The sequence below is a fragment of the Aricia agestis genome, chromosome 14 (assembly GCF_905147365.1).
Source record: "Aricia agestis chromosome 14, ilAriAges1.1, whole genome shotgun sequence".
NCBI classification, from domain to species: Eukaryota; Metazoa; Arthropoda; class Insecta; order Lepidoptera; family Lycaenidae; genus Aricia; species Aricia agestis.
In genome coordinates, this window is record NC_056419.1 from 9,726,135 (window position 1) to 9,734,988 (window position 8,854).

Genomic DNA, 8,854 nt, shown 5'->3' on the forward strand with positions numbered 1-8,854 from the left:
AGATGGTAGTGTGCACATTGTAGTGTGTGTAATGTTTTATTTGTTAAAAAATGTATGTTAAAAGCAAAATTTCAAAATAATATTAGCTCCTTCTCCATATAAACAACTGTGCAAAATTTCATGCTCATACGTTTCCGCATTTTTCCTAAAAAAGGATACAAGTTTTTCGCTGTCGTAATAATATTTTAATAAAATTTTGCTGACTAGAGGGGATTTAAATTTTTATAGCGATCATATTGATAAGGGTACTGTTTTATCGATATTACAGTCTTAGGGTCAATTCACATTGCATCGTCGTGAGGAGTCGCGATGTATTTTTGGATAAGCTATTCTTTGGAACATTCGCTTCATACTACGAAAAGTAAGTCTATCAATTAATTTGAATCTTTTAATGCAGTAGATAAAGTTCAGTATTGAACAGCTCATTAAAAATGCATCAATGGCTTTACGTTGCAACAACTGACCCTGATAATGATTATGACGACATCGATTCTAGTTGGGCGGATGCGGCTCAACGGAAATCACAAATTTAATTTTCCATAACAATTACAATTGTCTATAAAAATGTGGAGGTTTTAGTGCACGGTTTTCCCTGGACGCTTTTCCATGCGGATGCAGTTACTCATGTAACTGCATCCGCATGCATGGCTCATCCAAATGGAAATGTACATGGGTGATGGGAACTATGATCCCAGCACATCAAATACTCGTCAGAGTTCTAAATTGAAGACGTTAGTGGAAGAACCACATAACTAATATTTTATAATATAAGAGCAATTACTCATTTTTTTCTTCATAATTTAAACAAGCCTTGTGACTTACCTACTTCAATAATACATAAAAACCACATCTTTTATTCATGCAAAAAAACAAAAAAATTCAAATTGTTAGTTACCCACTTTATCTACTTACGGCTTCAATTATGTGGTGAATGCATCACCAATGGATGGTAAAGGATGATGCATGGTTGTTCCAAGTGGAAATCTTGGTCTTTCAGATGAAATACTCATCACTCATTTGGATTCAGTAGGTTATAAGGTGAAGGTTGTGATGCATGGTTAATTTACGTGGAAATCTGCATGCATGGACTATGATCCCTTTATGACCACGCATCAACCCAATTTGATGGACATTCAAAAAGTCCTCTGAGAGTTCACTGTGAAAATAGCAGCGCTGAAAGAGTAACTTTTTTTAAAGCTGCGCCAAGTCGCTTGTCCATAGATAGAAATCACAAAAAATTTTGCTCTTTCGGCGCCGCTACTTTTACAGTGAACTCTATATTTAAGAGACACAATATGTAACACACCTATAGTATTATCATTTATCATTTTGTTTTGTTACTCCCGGAATAAATATTTTAATATTTACATGGAGAGATGGGATCCCATAATTTAATCAAAACAGTTTCTTATGACGTCTAGTTAAATGTGATGGTGATTGTCATAGTATGATGCATGGTTCATGGAAGTAATGATAATGTACAATGTATATGGGGATATGGTTTAGTGACGTTTTATATGATCCATGGCATACATGAACTTTGTATCTGTACTGTCGTCAAATCCGGTAATAACTTTTATACCTTATGACTCAACATTCAGAATATAATAAGGGCTAGATGTAGAAGCATAGCTACCGTCATTGGAGGCCCCCAAAATGCTCTAGCATAAATTACTTAAAACTATCAATTTCTTTTTATTTTACACAATCTAAGAAGAATAAAAAAGGCAACCTTTCCTAAGGGCACCCTAACAATTTTTTACACGGGGTCCCGCTAAGGCACGATACATACGCATCTCGCTGGATGATCATTGATCAGCTCTATAGGCAACAGGTTGTTGATGGTTTGATATTCCCTCCCCTTTGGCAAGGTTACACCCTGATGGAGTACCGGCTAGGCTATGGCAGAGTTTTAGCGGGTAGTGCTGTGATCACTCTAATGTTTCTAATCCGCTGAGGATTCTCCATGCAAAAAAGGGCTGCGGCCACTAGCCACTACCATATTGGTATGTTAAAGTACAGTACACAATACACATCCATAGTCTTAGTCTCAGATCCCCAAGAATAAGGATGGACATTTCCCAATGTAAAAAAAGAAAAAAGGCGACAGGTCCGGTAAAGTACTTACCCCTGTTACGTTAAGGACAGTCACCGGAATTTAATTTGGAATCACGGATATTCGGAAATAATTGGTAATAAAATAAGTAATTAATGTAGTCATTCAGAAGATTTTATTAATGAGTTCATTCATTGTGAGTAACTTTTAAGAGCCTTAAGGCCTGTATTCACTTTGATTATTGAGAGTACAGGTGATTAGAGATTAGGAGAAAATAAAGGACTGCACTTGCACTAATCAGTCGCTGTCCACACTTACTTTCTCCTGATCCTCCTTAAAACACAGCCACCGGAATTTAATTCAGAATTACGGATTTTCGGAATTAATTTCAAATAAAATAAGTAGAAGATAATAAAATATAAATGTAGTCGTTCAGAATTTATTAACGAGTACATTCATTGTGAGTTAATCTTATGAGTTTTAAGAGCCTCATTTAAATAGTCGATTGTTGCAAAAGTTCTAATCAAATAACGTAGTTCAAGATTTTGTTTCCATGCTCTGCAATTTCGCTTAGAGAACTTAAGAGCTAGTAAGGATATAAGCTATAATTCTATGGTATCGAAACAGAGCTCCTAGTAGCAAAGTGTAGTGGTATTTAAACTGATGTGAAATGTGAAATATGAGTGCAAAAAATACACTCCGGGCGCACACTATAGTTTTTTTCAGACAATATGCACTTTAATATAAAGCGCTAGTGTAAGATCCTCATAGTAAAAAAATATATATCCGCAGCCGAATATATAACCTCCTCCTTTTTGGAAGTCGGTTAAAAAGACCAATCTTCACACTAGGTCTTTCTAGATTTTTTATATAGTGTATGTTTTATAAATTCCGAATCATACAAGCAAATAGGGGAACTCTGTTCCTGTTTGCTTTAGGCGCGTTTTCAGGAACGATTACTTTAGGATTTTCCGCTTGCGCCCGCGCAGACCAAACGAACGAGATCCGTGACCGGTGACTCAGATCATTGACTCATTCATCCCTCCGAATGGAACCGTTCAAATTTCGATTTCACGGCCACCTTTTATCGTCTACGAAATTTTTTTTTAATTAATTTACTAGACAATGCATCTATTGTCTATATTTAGATAGAGTACTTAAATGAAATTTGCGATGAATGTCTTAGTTAAGAGGATACAACAGGGGCTAGAGAAATGAAAAAAAAGTACGTGTAATATCTGTAGCTGTCTCCCTTACCTCAAGCCTATACCGCAGAACGCGATAGAGACAACTGCAGAAAATCCAGAAAATCAACGATTCGTTGTCCCCTGATTCCTTCTCCAAAACTTAACCGATTTAAGTACTTTTTTCATTAAAGATTAAAAAAAGGCTTGAGCTGTGTTCCTATGTTTTGCTTTTTTTGTATAATTTAGCCAAATCTGTTTTCTGGACGTTTGAACACAGTGGAAAATCTGGCCATTTTTTTGGGTTTTTGGAACGTTCATATCTTATTTAATAATTAAGTTATGAAAAAAAAGAAAACATAGGGACATTGTATTAGTGGCCGTAGATATTCAGGAAAAAAATTATAACTCTACTAGCATTATCTAGGGAGGAAACGGGGGACAACGTTTGTATGGAAAAAAGGGCGGTGTGGAATCCTCTTAAATTGCGATTTTTACGGTTTAAGAAGATCCTGAAATGACGTGCTTCTACGTCAGACGCTATAAAAAGTTATAGGTTCAGTTTTCTAGAAAGTTCATCAGGAAGATTTTTTTAATCTCCCAAACTCTAACAGTTGGTGTACTACACAGTGTAAAAATTGTCTGTGGTATAATAATGTAATAAGATTTGTAACCTAATTCTTAACTTAACACAATATAACAGAAAGTTTTAATCTCGAACGGTTCCCCGCGTAATAATAGCCTTCGGAGCAACAAAAGTGTAAGCAACATTAAATAGAATTTTAAAGTAAGTAATCGTTTTTAATCTGAGTGTTTTATTTTATTTTAATTATTATTTTATGAAGTTTTCAATGATCAGAGAGAATTTAATGATTGTTTGTTTTTTAAGTACAATTTTGTAGATTTATTTCGTATCGATAGGTACAATCTAAATTGTATTATTGTAAGATTATTCGACCTACTTTTGCACAAGCAGTTACTATAGCCTTATCGAAACAATTTTTCATCGACAAAATGAAATCATAAGTGACAAACATTTCTTCAAAATGAGTAAGCCCCGGTATTTCCGAGGTCAGACAATACAATTTGAAGCCTTATACAGCCTGCTCAGATGTTTTGACAGCGCTCAAGGTAAGACAAAGTTTAGAGGTAATTAGGCGCTTGGAAGCCAACTTTTTGCTCATTCGATGCCGCTGTAGTAGCGATACGGTATAAAGTATCCACTATCCATATAGTAATCCTTATTAATCGAACTCGCAACTTCGTTACACCAAAATTAGCTTATAGTGCCGGAACCATACATTTTTTCGGGATAGTCAAAGTCGAAGTCAAAAATTTTTATTCAGAATAAGTTTTTTCAAACGTTTTCCGAACGTTGTTGCTACTGGGGCCTACCACCGGTTCGGGAACTAACCCGGCGAGAAGAACCGGCGTAAGAAACTCGCACGGGGCCATCTTTTACCAAAAAGATGGAAAATTACAATGTCATTATGACTAAATAAGAAATAAAAAAACTAAATACAACCAGTGTACAATATTACAATAAAATAATATACAGAAACAACTCTGCAGGGGGTGACCTTATTCCCACGGTGTTCTATCATTCATGAAATCAGTAACCTTATAGTATGCTTTGGTACACAAACGTTCTTTAACAACTTTTTTAAATTTATTAATTGACAGATTTTGAACGTTTTCTGGGATTTTATTATAAAGGCGTATGCATTGACCTTTAAAAGAATTTTTGACTTTAGTAAGTCTAGTAACCGGAATTTCAAGCTTATGTTTCTTACGAGTATTTCTCCCATGATGGGTATCACATTTTTTCTTGAATTCATATATATTATTTTTAACATATAATACATTTGATAGGACATATTGAGAAGCAACAGTTAAGATTTCAGTTTCCTTAAATTTTTCTCTAAGTGAAGTATTACGGGCTAGCTTATAGATTGCCCGAACAGCTCGCTTCTGCAGCACAAAAATTGTATTTATATCTGCATTGCCCCACAGCAAAATGCCGTAGGACATAATACTATGAAAGTAACTAAAATACACTAGACGTGCTGTTGTTTCATCAGAAAATTGTCTTATCTTACTTACTGCATATGCTGCTGAACTGAGTCTGTCGGCCAACCCAGCAATATGAGGGCCCCACTGAAGCTTGGAATCTAGTGTTATACCTAAAAATACAGCTGTATCCACTAGTTCCATAGTATCACCATTTAAAAGCACATTGGTTTCCGTTTGCCTTACATTGGGCAGTGTGAATTTAATACATTTGGTTTTTTTTACTATTGAGTGAAAGATTATTAACGCTGAACCAATGTACAATCTTTGAGAGAGCATTATTTACTTCGTCATAACACGCATTAAGCCGTTTAATATTGAATGTAAGCGATGTATCATCAGCAAATAATACTATCCCATGTTTATCTTTGATTAAGAATGGCAGGTCATTTATATAAATAAGAAATAGGAAGGGTCCTAAAATAGACCCCTGTGGGACCCTCATTTCAATTTTAGCACCAGCAGATTTTTTACCATTTATCTCAACCCTCTGAGGTCTGTTTGACAAGTATGATTTTAGGAGGGCGAGTGCTGTGCCTTTTATGCCATAGTGACAGAGTTTCCTGACCAATGTTTTGTGTTGCACGCAGTCAAAAGCCTTTGAGAGATCGCTAAAAAACTCCTAGAGCATCCTGCGACGTCTCCCAGGCATTAAAAATACTACTGATCAATTCAACGCCTGCGTCTGTAGTAGACCGTCCCTTTGTAAATCCAAATTGTTTATTATGTGAAATATTATTTATATTAAAGCGCGTTATTAATTGATTCAGTATTATCTTTTCATAAATTTTACTGAATGTGGGTAAGATAGATATAGGTCGGAAATTAGATGGGTCCGACTTACTACCAGATTTAAAAAGAGGTAAAACTTTACTGTGTTTCATTAGATCAGGAAATATGCCACTTTTTATACAATCATTAAAAATAGTCGCTAAGTAGGGCACGATAACATCGATTATAGATTTAATAACTTTCATTGATAGGCCCCACAAGTCGGTAGTGTTCTTAATATATTTTAATAAATTAAAAGTTTTTATAATGTCTTGAGGACCTACTTCTTTAAATCTAAAATCGATATCACATTCATTTACATTTTCTTTAAGTAACAATAGAGCATCATCAGGTGAGTCCTTTAAGTTTCTTGTAATCGAAACTGGAATGTCAGCAAAAAATTTCTCAAAAGCAGTCGCAACATCATTGTCGGAAGTTATATTTTTGTTATCTATATTTAATTTAAAATCTGAGTTGTGACTGGCGAGTCTTCCAGTTTCACTTGCTATTATTTGCCATGTTGTCTTTACTTTATTTTTTGAATTCTTAATTTTATTTCTAATTTGAATAGATTTTGCAGCCCTACAAACTTGCTTAAATATTTTAGAATATAATCTTACATAGTTTTTAAAGTGTTCACTTTGATTTACAGTTCTTTCATTATAAAGATCATACAATTTTAATCTGCTTTTCATAATACCTGGTGTAGCCCATTCACTAAATTTACTCTTATTATTTTTGCCAACTGTTTTAGAGGTGAAGGTGGTATCAAAATTGTTTTTAATTAATTTTAAAAGTTTACCAAATGTCATATCTGTGGGGAAAATAGCTCGCTGTCCACAGTGATCAGAGCTTAGTATGTTTATCACTTCTTTATTTAAGGGGTCTAAATTGGTAAAAATATTATCAATGCATGTAGCAGAGTTGCCACTGATCCTTGTGGGTTAAAAAAACAAGTATGTCAAATTATATGATTTTAACAAAGAAGTAAATCTAACAGTGGTCGAATTATTGTCTAAAATATTTATATTAAAATCACCACAAAGTAAAATTTGTTTGTTAGATGCACTTATTTTTGTTAATAAAATCTCCATGTCCTTTTCAAATATATCATATAACCCTAATGGAGGCCTGTATACGCATATAATAATAAAGTTTCCCACCTCTATGCAGGCTATTTCTGTTGTTCGTTCTGTAGAGAGGCTCACTATGTCTTTACGTTCCTTATATTTTAAATTCTTGTTGATTAGTATGAGTGAACCACCTCTTATGGTTTTCTCTGCAGAAAGAACTAGCCAGCTGGTGCATACTAAAATTAAACATTATTTCATTTTTTTTTGAACCAATGTTCAGTAATACATAAAATATCTACATTATTGTTATTTAAAATAAATCAATTTCTAGTTCCTTATTTGACATTCCTTGTATATTTTGATGCACTAGCGTAAGTGAACTAAGTTTATTTTGAATTAAATCTACAGTCACAATAGACATAACTACCAGTAGTTCGACTGCAAAGAAACGGACAGGTTTCAATATCTGTCAAATTCGTCGGGTTTCACTAGGATTATGAACGGAATGTGCCTCGTGCTGGCTGATATAATTTATTTTTAAATATTTAAAATAAAGATTTCAAAATTGGATTCTGACAATTTTAATCGAATGTGCCAAAACACAAACCACAATACGACCAAAGAGGAACACGTCCAGCGAATATGTAATAGTTTTAAATTCGTAGGTAACAAGTTAACAACCCTAGCGACGATTTTCGTCATAATTCGTCAAATTTAAAAATTTCAACATCAGTTCTAAGTCGGCATACTCTATAATTCTGTCTACTCTGCTACAGTGCTAGAGACTTCCTCTGTTGTCTTATAGTCTAATTTAAATTTATTTTTATTTGGAACATATTCCAAACTGTCATTAGATGTCATACTCGTATCATTATGACTAAACTGCTCAATAGAAGCAGCTGTCGTCCTACTAGCCAAGTTCTTGGCTGAATTTAAAGATAAAAAATTAAATAGCGTACTTGCTATAAGTCGTGTAAAATAAAATGATAGAAAATATCTATCTAATGTCAACTTACATTTATAGTTAAGAATATTATTAATGTCAATAATGCTTATCTTATTATCAGATTCATTCAATAATATACAATTATTATTAACAGCCTTATACAATTGGCTATTAAGTTTATATCTTAATTTGTTTTTCCATGGCAACCGTTTTATATATGGAAATGTAAATAAGATAATTTCACTTACATTTTGAAGTAAACTTAGTGAATCTATATTTTTTCCAATTGATCTTTATTGACATTTCCCCGTCTCCCTGACAATATTATTATTGTAGTATTCGGGCAGTGAGTAATGCTTAAAACTTTATTTGTTATTTGATCAAATGTAGCACCCGGCATACAGGTATTGCATACTGACTGTCCCTCGTACAACTTACTCAGTTGCATCCCGACACCACGACCCAGCTCATCGCTGTAAATACTGATTGAGCCCGGTCTTGAGGCCAATGATGCATCTAAGTTTTCTATATTAGAGGGTTTGGAATGAGTCTCCACATCCATAGTGAAATTAATGATATCCGATGAACAGTTTACTTTACATTGGCAAGAAGAGTTTATTAATAGTGACTTAAGTCTTTCTTCATTATAATGGAACTCCTCAAGTAAAGTGTTCAACGCTGATATATGACTGGATATTTCTAGTTGTGCCAGTTCATATTTTTTGGTAACTGATTGGAGGAAAGCATGTAAATC